The following is a 13,527-nucleotide window of genomic DNA, read 5'->3' on the forward strand; positions in this document are numbered from 1 at the left end:
GGAGAAGCTAGGTGAATGCATGCATGGACGTAAGGAAATCAATGGACACTTCAAACTGTGGCCACAACATGTGAGCCCATTACTACAAGGTAAGGCAAACAAAGCCAGGAATATAACTACACTAATGCTGAGTTATAGGAACAATAACAGTTGAAAGTGTAAAATGCCTTGAAATGGGATTTTGTCTTCACGTTTTTGAAACAATTACAGACCTGCCCACCCACCAGTGTTTTTTTCTCATCATTTGTAAACCATGTGACCACATTTCTCCTTCTATTCCAATGCGTTACTTAAGGGGTGACTCCACTTTCATGGGAAAAAAATATAGCAAGTAGAAAAATAATATAGCATATACAATTGCTACACAAGCCATTTTATAGTTTAATATCCAAGTACCACCCAGCACGCACACTGCGCTCCTTACAAGACCTCCTTCTCTCTAGTTCCCTGGTCTCCTCCTCCCATGCCCGCCTCCAGGACTTCTCCAGGGTGTCACCCATCCTCTGGAACTCCCTGCCCCAACCCATCAGATTATCACCTACTCTCCTCTCCTTTAGGCGCACCCTGAAAACCCATCTCTTCAGGGAAGCCTACCCCACCCCCTGCTAACTTGCCGACCTCCTCCACTCTTCCTACCACTCCATCCCCCACAGCTATCTCCTCCTGTGCCACCTTCCCCTCCCTCCTAGATTGTAAGCTCGAAAGAGCAGGGCCCTCAATCCCCTCATGTTTTGCATTGTATTGGTATTGTTCTGTCACATGTTCTGTCCCCCTTTGTAATGTACAGCGCTGAGCGAACCATTGGTGCTTTATAAATACTGTATAATAATAATAATAATGTTATTAAAAATGACGTGCAGAGTTGTAAAATTTTATGAAGTACGGCATCTAGGAGGCGTTATGTACACAGAGGGTATACAGAACGCCCCCCCAGAAATGTCATTTCCTGCTTGTGCGATTGACTAACTGATTTTCCCAGAAGTCCGCATCCGCTGCAACAAAAATTAGATTTTTTGCAAGATACTCCCAAAGGGTTAATCAATTCAAAAGGGATACAGACACTGCAACTTTCCTCAACAGAACACTACAAGTGCATCAGCTGATGGTTAACCACTTGATGACCGGGCTATAGCCGAATGATGGCTACAGCAGGGTCGTCTAGTTCTAGGAGGGCATCACATAATGTCCTCCAGAACTGCGCCCCCTGGGGAGTGCACCCAGTGAGCTCTGTGGTCGCTCTGCCAATTGGACACAGCTGATCACATGGCATGGTAAAGGGCCAATCACAGCGCCCTTTTACCACATAATCAATGATACAGCTGATCACAATGTAAATACAGTTGCAGGTTATCGGCTTCACTTTGTGACAGGGTGAGGAAGGAGGAGAGCCAGTAATCAGCAAATGTATTTAAAAAATCAGAGGCAGTCTAGTGCAGCCCCCAGCCCCAACAGTATCCATCAGTGCGGTCCCAACAGTGTCCATCACTGCTGCCAATCAGTATCCATCAGTGCTGTCAGTGTCCATCAGTGATATCAGTCAGTGTCTATCAATGCTGCCAGTCAGTGATTATCAGTGCTGCCACTCAGAGCCCATTAGTGCCACCACTCAGTGCCCATCAGTGCCACCACTCAGTGCCCATTAGTGCCTCCAGTCACTGCTGCCTATCAGCAGCCTTCAGTGCTGCCTATCAGTGCCGCCTATCTGTGCCCTTCAGTGCCGCCTATCAGTGCATCCTCATCAGTGCCTGTCAGTGCAGCCTATCAGTGCCTATAAGTGCCGCCTATCTGTGCCCTTCAGTGCCGCCTATCTGTGCATCCTTTTCAATGCCTCCTTGCCTCCTTGTCTGTGCCCGTCAGTGCAGCCTATCAGTGCCCATCAGTGAAGCCTCATCACCGCATATCAGCGAAGGAGAAAAATTACCTGTTTGCAAAATTGTATAACAGAATCTAAGAAAAAATTCTTCACATTTTTTACAAATTTTTGGTCTTTTTTCATTTTTTCACAGGTTACTCTTTGAAATACACCTATCTTTTACACATCTTACATACCCTAGTAAGTTACAGTTTGTAGACTCCTGGCTCAGATTTAGCAGGGGTGTGCTGGACCTCTGCAGAGAGACCCCTGCTTCCCCATAGAAAATAAAGAATCCTTCACTCCAGCATTTTCTCTATCTTGATGCACCTGGAATGTATTTAAACCAAAAGTTCAGTTGGGCTTCAACAATGCCCGATTCTTTCGGATGATTCCATCAGAAAACAAACACAAAGCTGATGGGAAACCCCATTTAACGTCAATCAAGATTCAGCTGCCACGTCTGCCGGGTCTAATACCTCTGCACACGTTCTGCATACAATTTATAAATGTCAAAGCAGCCAGGAATCCGCTGCTAGGTGCGTGGCATTCAGTTACAGTCAGCATGCAAAATAATCTGCAAGAATAGTTTTTTTTTTGTCTTTTAACATTTTAATGAGCTTTGGGACTTTTGTGCATATTAGTTATGTCGCCCTAATTACTCATTATAATTCTAATGTGCATTTTATATTTAATTACAATGCTTATAAAGCTTTGCAATGGACAGTAAATTATTATAACTAGCGTGTGCATAATGAATATGAGCTGAATGTATTAACTTCTACACTGGGCTGCCCATAGTAGGAGCCTACCAATTTACCTTTGTTGATTATCCGCATAATATGATTAAACAAACTTTTTAATGCATTTTTGCATCCCAATGAATCGTACTAAGTACAGGTAATTCTGAGGGTTGGTTACGGAGCAGAATTATCCTTTTTATTAAATGTTGGCGCTGTTTGGCTCTGATAATATTCTAGAGAGTAAACGTCTAATTAGAACAGGGATCGCAGAACAAAAAAAAAAACCTGTACTGTCTAAAGCAGCTTATTCAATAAAGAGCCATGCTTGAAGGAGAACTCCAGCCAAAAATGAAAAGGTATAAATAAATAGCCCATTAAAAGTTAAAAAAAGAAAAAACAACTTTTACTGCAATATTCATCTTTGATCCAGAGATTTCCTCTGCTATACTTTTTTCTGCCTGTAGATGTTCTCAGTTTGATGGCCAGCATCTTTCAACCCACTTCCTTTGAGTCCAGGTCATTCTGGATCTGCCCCAGCCTGTGTGTGGACAGCTCTAACAAGAGCAAATCTCCTCAGCAGTGAAACCCTGATGAGGTTCTAACCCTTCTCTACCCAAAATGAAAAAGTTTTGGCTTCCGATATATTTTAAAAATTAGGTTTATTCTGCTTATATTTTACCTTCCCCGGTTTCTCCTTTCCTCCTTATCAGCAATGCTAATTTTTTGTTGTCGTTGGGGTCTTCTTCTGTGATGCTCCATATATATGTATATATATATATATACATATATATGCAGCATCACAGAGTATATATATATATACATATATATGCAGCATCACAGAGTATATATATATATACATATATATGCAGCATCACAGAGTATATATATATATACACAGGGGCGGACTGACCATTTGGAGACTCGGGCACTGCGTTATTTTGCATCATATCAAGTTAATTACAAAAACACACCAGGTTAAATGTATTCATTCATTTAAATTCCAATTATTTATTTATAACTGATTTTTTTTTCAGCCCATGAATATTTGTAATATATACAATGTGGCCTTTGTATTGAACATTTTGGAGACTCCTGTTAAAAGATTATAGAAAAAGAAAGAAAGAGAAAGAAAGAAAGAAAGAAAGAAAGAAAGAAAGAAGGAAAGAAAGAAAGAAAGAAGGAAAGAAAGAAAGAAAGAAGGAAAGAAAGAAAGAAAGAAGGAAAGAAAGAAAGAAAGAAAGAAAGAAAGAAAGAAAGAAAGAAGGAAAGAAAGAAGGAAAGAAGGAAAGAAGGAAAGAAAGAAAGAAAGAAAGAAAGAAAGAAAGAAAGAAAGAAAATTGATGAATGGAGGGATGGATGGGTGAGGGGATAGATAGATAGATAGATAGAACAGGGGCGGACTGACCACCAGTAGTGGGCCCCATGAGATGCCCCTGGTACCTTTTTATAGGCTTTTTTGAGTTTGGGCAAGGACACAGGGGCCCCATGATCCCCTATTGCCCGGGGGCCCCATGAGTTGTCAGTCCGCCCCTGTATATATATATATATACATGTCTTTGTGTTAGGTTTGCCCTGCACAGCATGCTCCCAGCACAGGGACTTGGCTCTTACAGACAGCCTTGTCCCTTACTAACAACTGCAAACCCAAAAGCCCGGTTTCCGATCACCGGATCGCTGTGATAGCCCAATTGACTATCACAGTGATCAATCTGTAGAAGCTGTAAAGCTTGCTCCTGTGTATGATTTCTCTTCTGAACAGAAAGAAAGATACATTGTATCTTTCTCTCCTTTGCTAGAGGAGAAAAATGTAAATAAACAATAGTGCGTGTGAAAAAAAAAACATAAAAAATTTAAATAAAGAAAACATAGCTAGATCAAGGTTTGATGTAGGTCAGTGTCAAACACAATTCCAGGGTCAAAGGTCAAGGTCAGAGTCAAAGGTTAGGGTTAGAATATTTTAAGTAAGATTTGATAAATAAGAAAGCATTATTAAAATAGTATCGGCGTCAGTTAGGCCCTGTTCACATCTGGAGATTTGGGATCACGGGTGCCTGCTGGTGCTCCCAAATTGAACTACGATAGTGGCAAAACACGCCATGCGTGTTTGGGTGCCATTCAATTGTAATGGCATCTCAAACGCAGTGCAGTTTTGCTATGATTGTCACATGGCAATCACACCAAACCCCAGCACATGAAGCTTGTTACCCAAAAATGAACAGGAGCTTCTCATGACGTGGTTTGCCACAGTTGCCGTACAATTCTGTTGCGTGACAATCTTGGCAAACTGCACCACGTTTGAGGGGCACCCAAACACACATCGTGCATTTTTCCACTATTGCAGAGGTATTTGGAATTGTCTAAGGCCTCATTCACATCTTTGCGACTTTGAAGCCGCGCTACTTCAGTACGACTTCAAAGATAATTATCAGTGGGATTTCATGTGCCACTGTTACAGTGGTTTTTGGAATTGTCAGCAGAATCATGGTGATTCCGCCCTTGATTCCAGATCGTCAGATGTAGATGAGGCCTAAGGCATTGTTCGCATCTTTGCAACTTTGAAGACACAGTACTTCAGTACGACTTCAAAGCTAACTATCAGTGCGATTTCATGTGCCACTATTGCAGTGGTATTTGCAATTGTCAGCAGAATCATGGTGATTCCGCCTATGATTCCGAATCGTCAGATGTAGAAGAGGCCTGAGGCCTTGTTCGCATCTTTGCAACTTTGAAGCCGCGCTACTTCAGTACAACTTCAAAGATAATTATCAGTGCGATTTCATCTGCCCCTATTGCAGTGATATTTGGAACTGTCTAAGGCCTCGTTCACATCTTTTCGACTTTGAAGCCGCATTACTTCAGTACGACTTCAAAGATAATTATCAGTGCGATTTCATGTGCCACTGTAACAGTGGTATTTGGTATTGTCAGCAGAATCATGGTGATTCCGTCCTTGATTCCGAATCGTCAGATGTAGAAGAGGGCTGAGGCCTTGTTCGCATCTTTGCAACTTTGAAGCCACGCTACTTCAGTACGACTTCAAAGATAATTATCAGTGCGATTTCATGTGCCACTGTTACAGTAGTATTTGGAATTGTCAGCAGCATCATGGTGATTCCGCCCTTGATTCCAGATTGTCAGATGTAGATGAGGCCTAAGATCTTGTTTGCATCTTTGCAACTTTGAAGACGCGGTACTTCAGTACTTCAGTACGACTTCAAAGCTATCTATCAGTGCGATTTAATGTGCAGTTTGATCACATCAGTGCGACTTTATTTTACAGATGTCAATGCAAGTTGCAATGAAGTCACACAGAAATAGTGCAGGAACGTTTTGCATCACATCAGTTTTTGATGGTTCCATTGCCGCAAATAGGGTGTGACTTTGAACTGTCAAGTCACATGACAAGTTGCACTGGTGCAAACCAGGGCTTAGTGTCACTGACAGTGTGTTTTAGGTAGGATAAAAAAGGCAAAATGCGCACCATTGTGTCTAGGCCATACTACAGGTACAAACAAGAAAAAATATACACATATGTCTATGTGCTATCACTGTGATAATTAGAAGCAGGAGAATTTATTTTGGATTGTTCTTTGTTGGTAGGTAATGGTGGTAGCAAAAACTATGCATCTTATTTTACTATTTTGGGCCAGTTTTCCTTTGATAATAAAATAAAACTAAGAAATATCCATTACCGTTTACCACCAAATGAAAGCCCAATTTGTCCTGTAAAAAAAAAACAAGGTAAAATCCACCTGGATACACAAAGTAGTTGTGATGATATGTACAGTTTTACTAACACAGGTCAAAGTTGCAAAATTGTGTATAGGGATTAGGATTTTATTTACCTTCGTAATGAAGGGGTTAAAAAGTGTGTCTCTGATTTATGGACTCTTTCTGAATGTCAAAACTTTCCTGTGTACATTCTGGTATATTCTGTCTAGTATGTCCCATGTGGGATTAAATGCCTAAATCTGAGAGTAACAACTGGAGTTTGTGATGAATTGCCATTATTGATTTTTCAAAAAGTGAGCATATTGCTGTGGCCCGTGTATTTTATGTGTTTGGCATTATGCTGTTTTTTTTAAATGCACATTATTAAAAGTCATATTTTATGATATTTGTGCCTCTGTTCCCAGATCTCCGTGTTACAATAGCTGATAAATTATTTGTTCTGAGTGGCTATGCAGTTGTTAAAAATTTTGGGATAGATGGCACCAACAGTGACTCTTTCAAAGAAACAATTCAATATAAATTTTAAATCCCAATTTGTTATTTGATGAGATGGGTAGCTTGGCCTGCCATAGAATTATTATTTGGTGCTGAAACCTTAAAGGAAATATCTGTATGTAATAAAATATTGATGTAAGATACATAATAGATGTGAGATGCATTACTGGTACACAAGCGGCAGAAAAATTTAAAGCACAACTCCAACCATAACTATTCCCTTCATCAGTCTAGGCTCTGCTGCACAGGGGCTGCAAAAGTCAACTTTAGGTGCTTATAGTGCTGCAGTAAAAAATACAATAAAGCCTGTATTAATGAATTCATGAATGTGTTATATCTGACTGGAGTCCAAAAAAATGTACACATCAAACATTGGACACCTACAATTTCTAAAATTGATACAATGACTAGAATTTCTCGCAACCATGGCAACTCTGTATAGAGGAGGTCTAAGAATTCCTAGCCCCTTGTCTCGTTCTTGCAACCATAGCAACAGTACCCTGTAAAGAGGAGGTCTAAGAATCCCTGGCCCCTTGGCTCGTTCTTGCAACCATAGCAACAATACCCTGTAAAGAGGAGGTCTAAGAATCCCTGGCCCCTTGGCTCATTCTTGCAACCATAGCAACAGTGCCCTGTAAAGAGGAGGTCTAAGAATCCCTGGCCCCTTGGCTCATTCTTGCAACCATAGCAACACTGCCCTGCAAAGAGGAAGTCTAAGAATCCCTGGCCCCTTGGCTCATTCTAGCAACCATAGCATCACTACCCTGTAAAGAGGCGGTCTAAGAATCCCTAGCCCCTTGGCTCATTCTTGCAACCATAGCAACACTACCCTGTAGAGAGGAGGTCTAAGAATCCCTAGCCTCTTGGCTCATTTTTGCAACCATAGCAACAGTACCCTGTGTAGAGGAGGTCTAAAAATTCCTGATCTCTGGGTGCATGGTTGCAACCATGGCAACAGTATCCTGTGTAGAGGGGGTCTAAGAATCCCTGGCCCTTGGACTCATGCTTGCAACCATGGCAACAGGTACCCTGCATAGAGGAGGTCTAAGAATCCCTGGCCCCATGCTTGCAAAGGTTGCTCCTATCAGGAATATAACTATATGAACACACACCACCAACAATTTTCTAAAATTGATACAATTATTAGAATGTCTAATTTTAGCAACCATGGTAAGAGTACCCTGTGTAGGGGAGGTCTAAGAATCTCTAGTTCCTTGACTCATTCTTGCAGCTACAGTCAGGTCCATAAATATTGGGACATCGACACAATTCTAACGTTTTTGGCTCTATACACCACCACAATGGATTTGAAATGAAACAAACAAGATGTGCTTTAACTGCAGACTGTCAGCTTTAATTTGAGGGTATTTACATCCAAATCAGGTGAACGGTGTAGGAATTACAACAGTTTGCATATGTGCCTCCCACTTATTAAGGGACCAAAAGTAATGGGACAATTGGCTTCTCAGCTGTTCTATGGCCGGGTGTGTGTTAATCCCTCATTATCCCAATTACAATGAGCAGATAAAAGGTCCAGAGTTCATTTCAAGTGTGCTATTTGCATTTGGAATGTTTTGCTGTCAACTCTCAAGATGAGATCCAAAGAGCTGTCACTATCAGTGAAGCAAGCCATCATTAGGCTGAAAAAACAAAACAAACCCATCAGAGAGATAGCAAAGCCATTAGGCGTGGCCAAAACAACTGTTTGGAACATTCTTAAAAAGAAGGAACGCACCGGTGAGCTCAGCAACACCAAAAGTCCCGGAAGACCACGGAAAACAACTGTGGTGGAAGACGAAGAATTCTTTCCATGGTGAAGAAAACACCCTTTACAACAGTTGGCCAGATCAAGAACACTCTCCAGGAGGTAGGTGTATGTGTGTCAAAGTCACCAATCAAGAGGAGACTTCACCAGAGTGAATACAGAGGGTTCACCACAAGATGTAAACCATTGGTGAGCCTCAAAAACAGGAAGGCCAGATTAGAGTTTGCCAAACGACATCTAAAAAAGCCTTCACAGTTCTGGAACAACATCCTATGGACAGATGAGACCAAGATCAACTTGTACCAGAGTGATGGGAAGAGAAGAGTATGGAGAAGGAAAGGAATTGCTCATGATCCTAAGCATACCACCTCATCAGTGAAGCATGGTGGTGGTAGTGTCATGGCGTGGGCATGTATGGCTGCCAATGAAACTGGTTCTCTTGTATTTATTGATGATGTGACTGCTGACAAAAGCAGCAGGATGAATTCTGAAGTGTTTCGGGCAATATTCTCTGCTCATATTCAGCCAAATGCTTCAGAACTCATTGGACGCCGCTTCACAGTGCAGATGGACAATGACCCAAAGCATACTGCAAAAGCAACCAAAGAGTTTTTTAAAGGAAAGAAGTGGAATGTTATGCAATGGCCAAGTCAATCACCTGACCTGAATCCGATTGAGCATGCATTTCACTTGCTGAAGACAAAACTGAAGGGAAAATGCCCCAAGAACAAGCAGGAACTGAAGACAGTTGCAGTAGAGGCCTGGCAGAGCATCACCAGGGATGAAACCCAGCGTCTGGTGATGTCTATGCGTTCCAGACTTCAGGCTGTAATTGACTGCAAAGGATTTGCAACCAAGTAATAAAAAGTGAAAGTTTGGGGGCGTGTCCAAGATGGCGACCGGAGCGGCCGCATAATCCGGAGCTCCGGTGCCAAGCTTTTAAATCCGCTGCCATCCGTGCGGCAGCGGATCACGGAGTGACGGCGGAGGACCCGGGTAGTATCCCCGATCCCGGGGAGTCGGAACCCGGGTGATATTTCCGCCCCTCGTGGCGGCTGACGTCCGCGGCCTGGTGCCATCAGCTCTCCCATCCGCACCTCCCATCCGCACCTGCTGCCATCCGGGCTGTGGGAGATCGCCTGGGGACATCCGCGGCGCCCTCTGCATTGCTGGGACTGGGGGAGAGACGCCGCTGAGCCTTGCTGCTTCCCGCGGTGGCGGCGGCCTCTGCGGCCTACATCACCGGTCTGGAGCCTCCATCTGGTCACAGTGAGTGGGGGATGCGGGTGCCCTCTTATTATTAGCTCCCCCCACAGTGACCTGGGAGTGGGCCTCACGTTGCTGACCCCGGAGCCTGCCATCTCCTGTAACCACAGCCCCTGTTGGGCTCAGAGGCCTACTGGGGCCTTAATATTGCCCCGTGGAGTGTCTCCCTGGAGGGCCCTGTGCTTGGTGTTGGAGGTCCTCTGCTTCCCACTTGTCCCTCTTGTGTCCTAGGTTGGGATCTGGTGCCATCATCCTGCTCCGGTGTGCTATATCTGCGTGTTACTGTGATCTATGTCCTCTCTACCCTTCCATGGCTTGCTAATTATCTTTACAATATAATGTTCTCGCAGATGAATCTAACCGCATTCATGTAACTACAACCCTAAACCTATTTTGGGCGTTATAGGTCCCCTGGGGTTATAATCTCCATTCATTATCTTATTTTCAGTTGATCACCCCCAGGAGACTCCCTGTATGCCGTCCACAAAGAAAAAAAAGGGACAAGCCCAGAAGTCCCTCACGACATACCTACTTAAGGCACACGAGCTTTGTAACATGTCTCCAGTCAATACAGAGCGAGCATCCCTGTCCGATCCCACACAGGATACCACCGCTCCCTTATCGGCCTTGGTCAGTGAAAATACACAGCAACTTACAAGAGGAGACTTGGAGTCCTGCTTGGAATCTATGTACGCCAAACTAGCCGCCAAATTTCAATCAGAATTGCATAAAAGCACTAATGTTCTCTCTCAGGAAATAGCCATGCTGGGCTCCAGGACAGACCGCTTAGAAACCAAACACGATCAACTTAGCCTGGCCTATGGTGAACTTTCCAGAGAGCATGATCATTTACAAACGGCCTTTTTTCAACTACAGGCGCAGGTGGAGGACCTTGATAATCGCAATCGCAGGAATAATCTGTGAATCAGGGGAATCCCGGAGTCTATGTCTGACCTCTCCTTAATCGTGACCAAATTATTTCAGTCACTCCTCCCGGATCATGACCCTGGGTCTTTTGCCTGTGACCGCATCCATAGAGCCCTGCGCCCTAAACCTCCTACTGACAAGCCACCTAGGGATATTGTCCTGTGCATGAGGGACTTTTTGACCAAAGAGGAAATACTCAGAGCTGCTCGCAATACCCCTACGATCTCCTTTGAAGGCTCGGTCTTACAAATTTTTCCGGATGTTTCCCCAGCCATGTTGGAGAAGCGTAGAAAAATGAAAGAAGTCACAACGGTCCTGTTCTCAGCTCGTATCCGCTACAAATGGGGCTTTCCCTTTAAGTTGATTGTTCCACATAATGGGAGCACATATATAGCTACATCTCCTTCTGAAGGTAGAGCAATCTTGGCCAAACTGGGCCTAGCGGATGCCCCATCACCTCAACGTCCACCCTCCACCCCTCGTGTCTCTCCCATTTGGCATACCCCATCTCCACGGAGAGATAGAAGGAGAGTCAGACAGGATCCGGGTTGACAGGTCCATTCTCACTTGCCTATTACCTATTGTTTGGTCTTGCCTATTGTCTTTTATGACTTTACCGAGAATTGAGACACAGGGATTTTGTTTCTTACATCTTACGCTGTCAGGATGTGTATTTCTATGGTTACTGCTATGTTAATTTTATAATCCTGAGTAATGTGTGTGTCTTGCATTGATAGCTGGACGAGTTAAGGTATAACAAGGGTCTTTGGTCCCTCTTAATTGCGCCCATTGGTTTATGGTTCCACAACTCTTTGACACGTTACCCCAGCCTGCCTCCTGACATGGCCGGAAGTGTCGCCGCCCGATTGAGGTGTGGCAGTTCCGTTTTCCATGTTTTAGGGAGACAGGGTTTGGGCCCATTTGGCCCCTTAATATTTGAACTTTTTGTTTTATCAGGTATGACAAATTTTCAGCCTGATCCATGTTCTTTAGTTACCTTATTTGTAGGAGCTCTTCAAATCTCCTCTCTATTGTTTTTTGTCTTCTTTTTTTTCAACACTTTAGTGCATGAGGATGGTGTTGTGTCGGTCTGTGGACATCATGGCCCCCATCTTGGGGCCGGGTGGTCCCCTGGGCTGGTTCTGCCACCTGTACGTCTGTCTGCTATAGACCTGCGGATTTCTATGTCTAGCCAATTAATTTTAGGGGATATCCTTGTAATGTGTACTTTTATGATGATAGTAATAAGCTCTGTTTACTATGGTAATTCAATGTATTTCGCATAATGTCCAGGGTTTCAATTCGCCAAACAAGCGCAAAACGGCCCTTCTTCAATATAAACGACTGGGAGCCAAGATTATCTTATTACAGGAAACACATTTTGCAGCTGCAAAACACCCGACATATTTTCATAGATCTTATAGGCAGGGGTATTATACCCTGCATTCCTCCAAGAGTAGGGGCGTAGCCATCTTTCTACATAACTCATTCCCCTTTGAGGTTCAACATGTGTATCGTGATCCGGACAGTAGGTTTATCATTCTTAAAGGCACCCTTTCAGGTCGAGAACTTACTATTGCTAATGTATATGCACCGAATTCAGCACAAGCTACCTTTTTTTCAAAATTTTTTGGTACTCTGGATAGGTTTTTGTCTCCTCATCTCTTGGTGGGTGGGGATTTTAATCTGGTGGCAAATCCTCTTTTGGACCGTAGTTCCCCCTCGCATTCTTCCCAGGCTTTCCCAAAATCCTTTACTAAGAAATTAGATACCCTCCAGTTGGTGGATGCCTGGAGAGCGCACAACACCGGAGCCAGGGATTACACATTTCATTCCCACCCACATGACTCTTATGCTAGATTAGACTATATATATTGTACCCCAATTTTACTAGCTAATTCTAAGGTAGCTTGCATTCATTTGAGCCCCAGGTCGGATCACAGTATTGTAGCCTTATCTATCACATTTGTGGGATTGGCACCTACTCCCTTCTCTTGGAGACTTAATGACTCTATGCTAACCGATATTGACTCTCGCCAGGAAGTGGTTACATCTATTCAGGAATATTTTCAATCTAATTTAACCCCTGATATTTCCCCAGCCACACTCTGGGTAGCCCACAAGGCGGTCCTACGAGGCCGACTTATCTCCATGGCCTCATCCAGAAATAGAAAACGTTGGCAGCAAATACTACTTCTAACCCGAGAATTAGAAGCACACTATAGAAGCCATGTCGCTAATCCATCTCTACTTAATAAACAGCTACTGTCCCAAAAGCGCTTGGAACTGAATGCCCTGCTTTCCCAAAAAACTGAAAAGGCCCTTCGCTGGTCGAAGGCCTCATTCCTATTACATAGCAACTCGGCATCTACCATGTTCGCAAGGAAGTTGAACCACCACACGTGTATAAATTACGCACAAATTCGGGTGCTATCTCATCTCTACCTCAGGAAGTCTTGGGTATTTTCGAACATTTTTATTCTAAACTACTAGCTCCTCCGCAGTCGGATTCTGTCCCTCTGTCGGACTCTTGGCTGGACTCTATACCCCTCCCTGCCCTTACACCCTCTCAGATTGTCACTCTTAATGCCCCCTGTACTTTAGAGGAAATAACATGTGCGATAGGCGCGCTCAAGCGCTCTACTGCGCCGGGTCCTGACGGATTTACCGCTAGCTATTATAAACATTTTGCCTCTACATTGGCTCCATACTTGATAACTTTATTTAATGATGTTTTGCAGGGGGGT

General features: G+C 43.5%; 1 protein-coding gene across 4 annotated transcripts in view; it reads right to left on the reverse strand.

The window, feature by feature from the left end:
• Positions 1–13,527, reverse strand: part of NEGR1 (neuronal growth regulator 1) — a 782,301-nt gene that overhangs the window by 179,848 nt on the left and 588,926 nt on the right. The window lies entirely within an intron of this gene.

Source organism: Staurois parvus, unplaced genomic scaffold (assembly GCF_062004578.1).
Source record: "Staurois parvus isolate SC_StPar_1 unplaced genomic scaffold, SC_StPar_1.0 ptg000578l, whole genome shotgun sequence".
Taxonomy (NCBI): Eukaryota; Metazoa; Chordata; class Amphibia; order Anura; family Ranidae; genus Staurois; species Staurois parvus.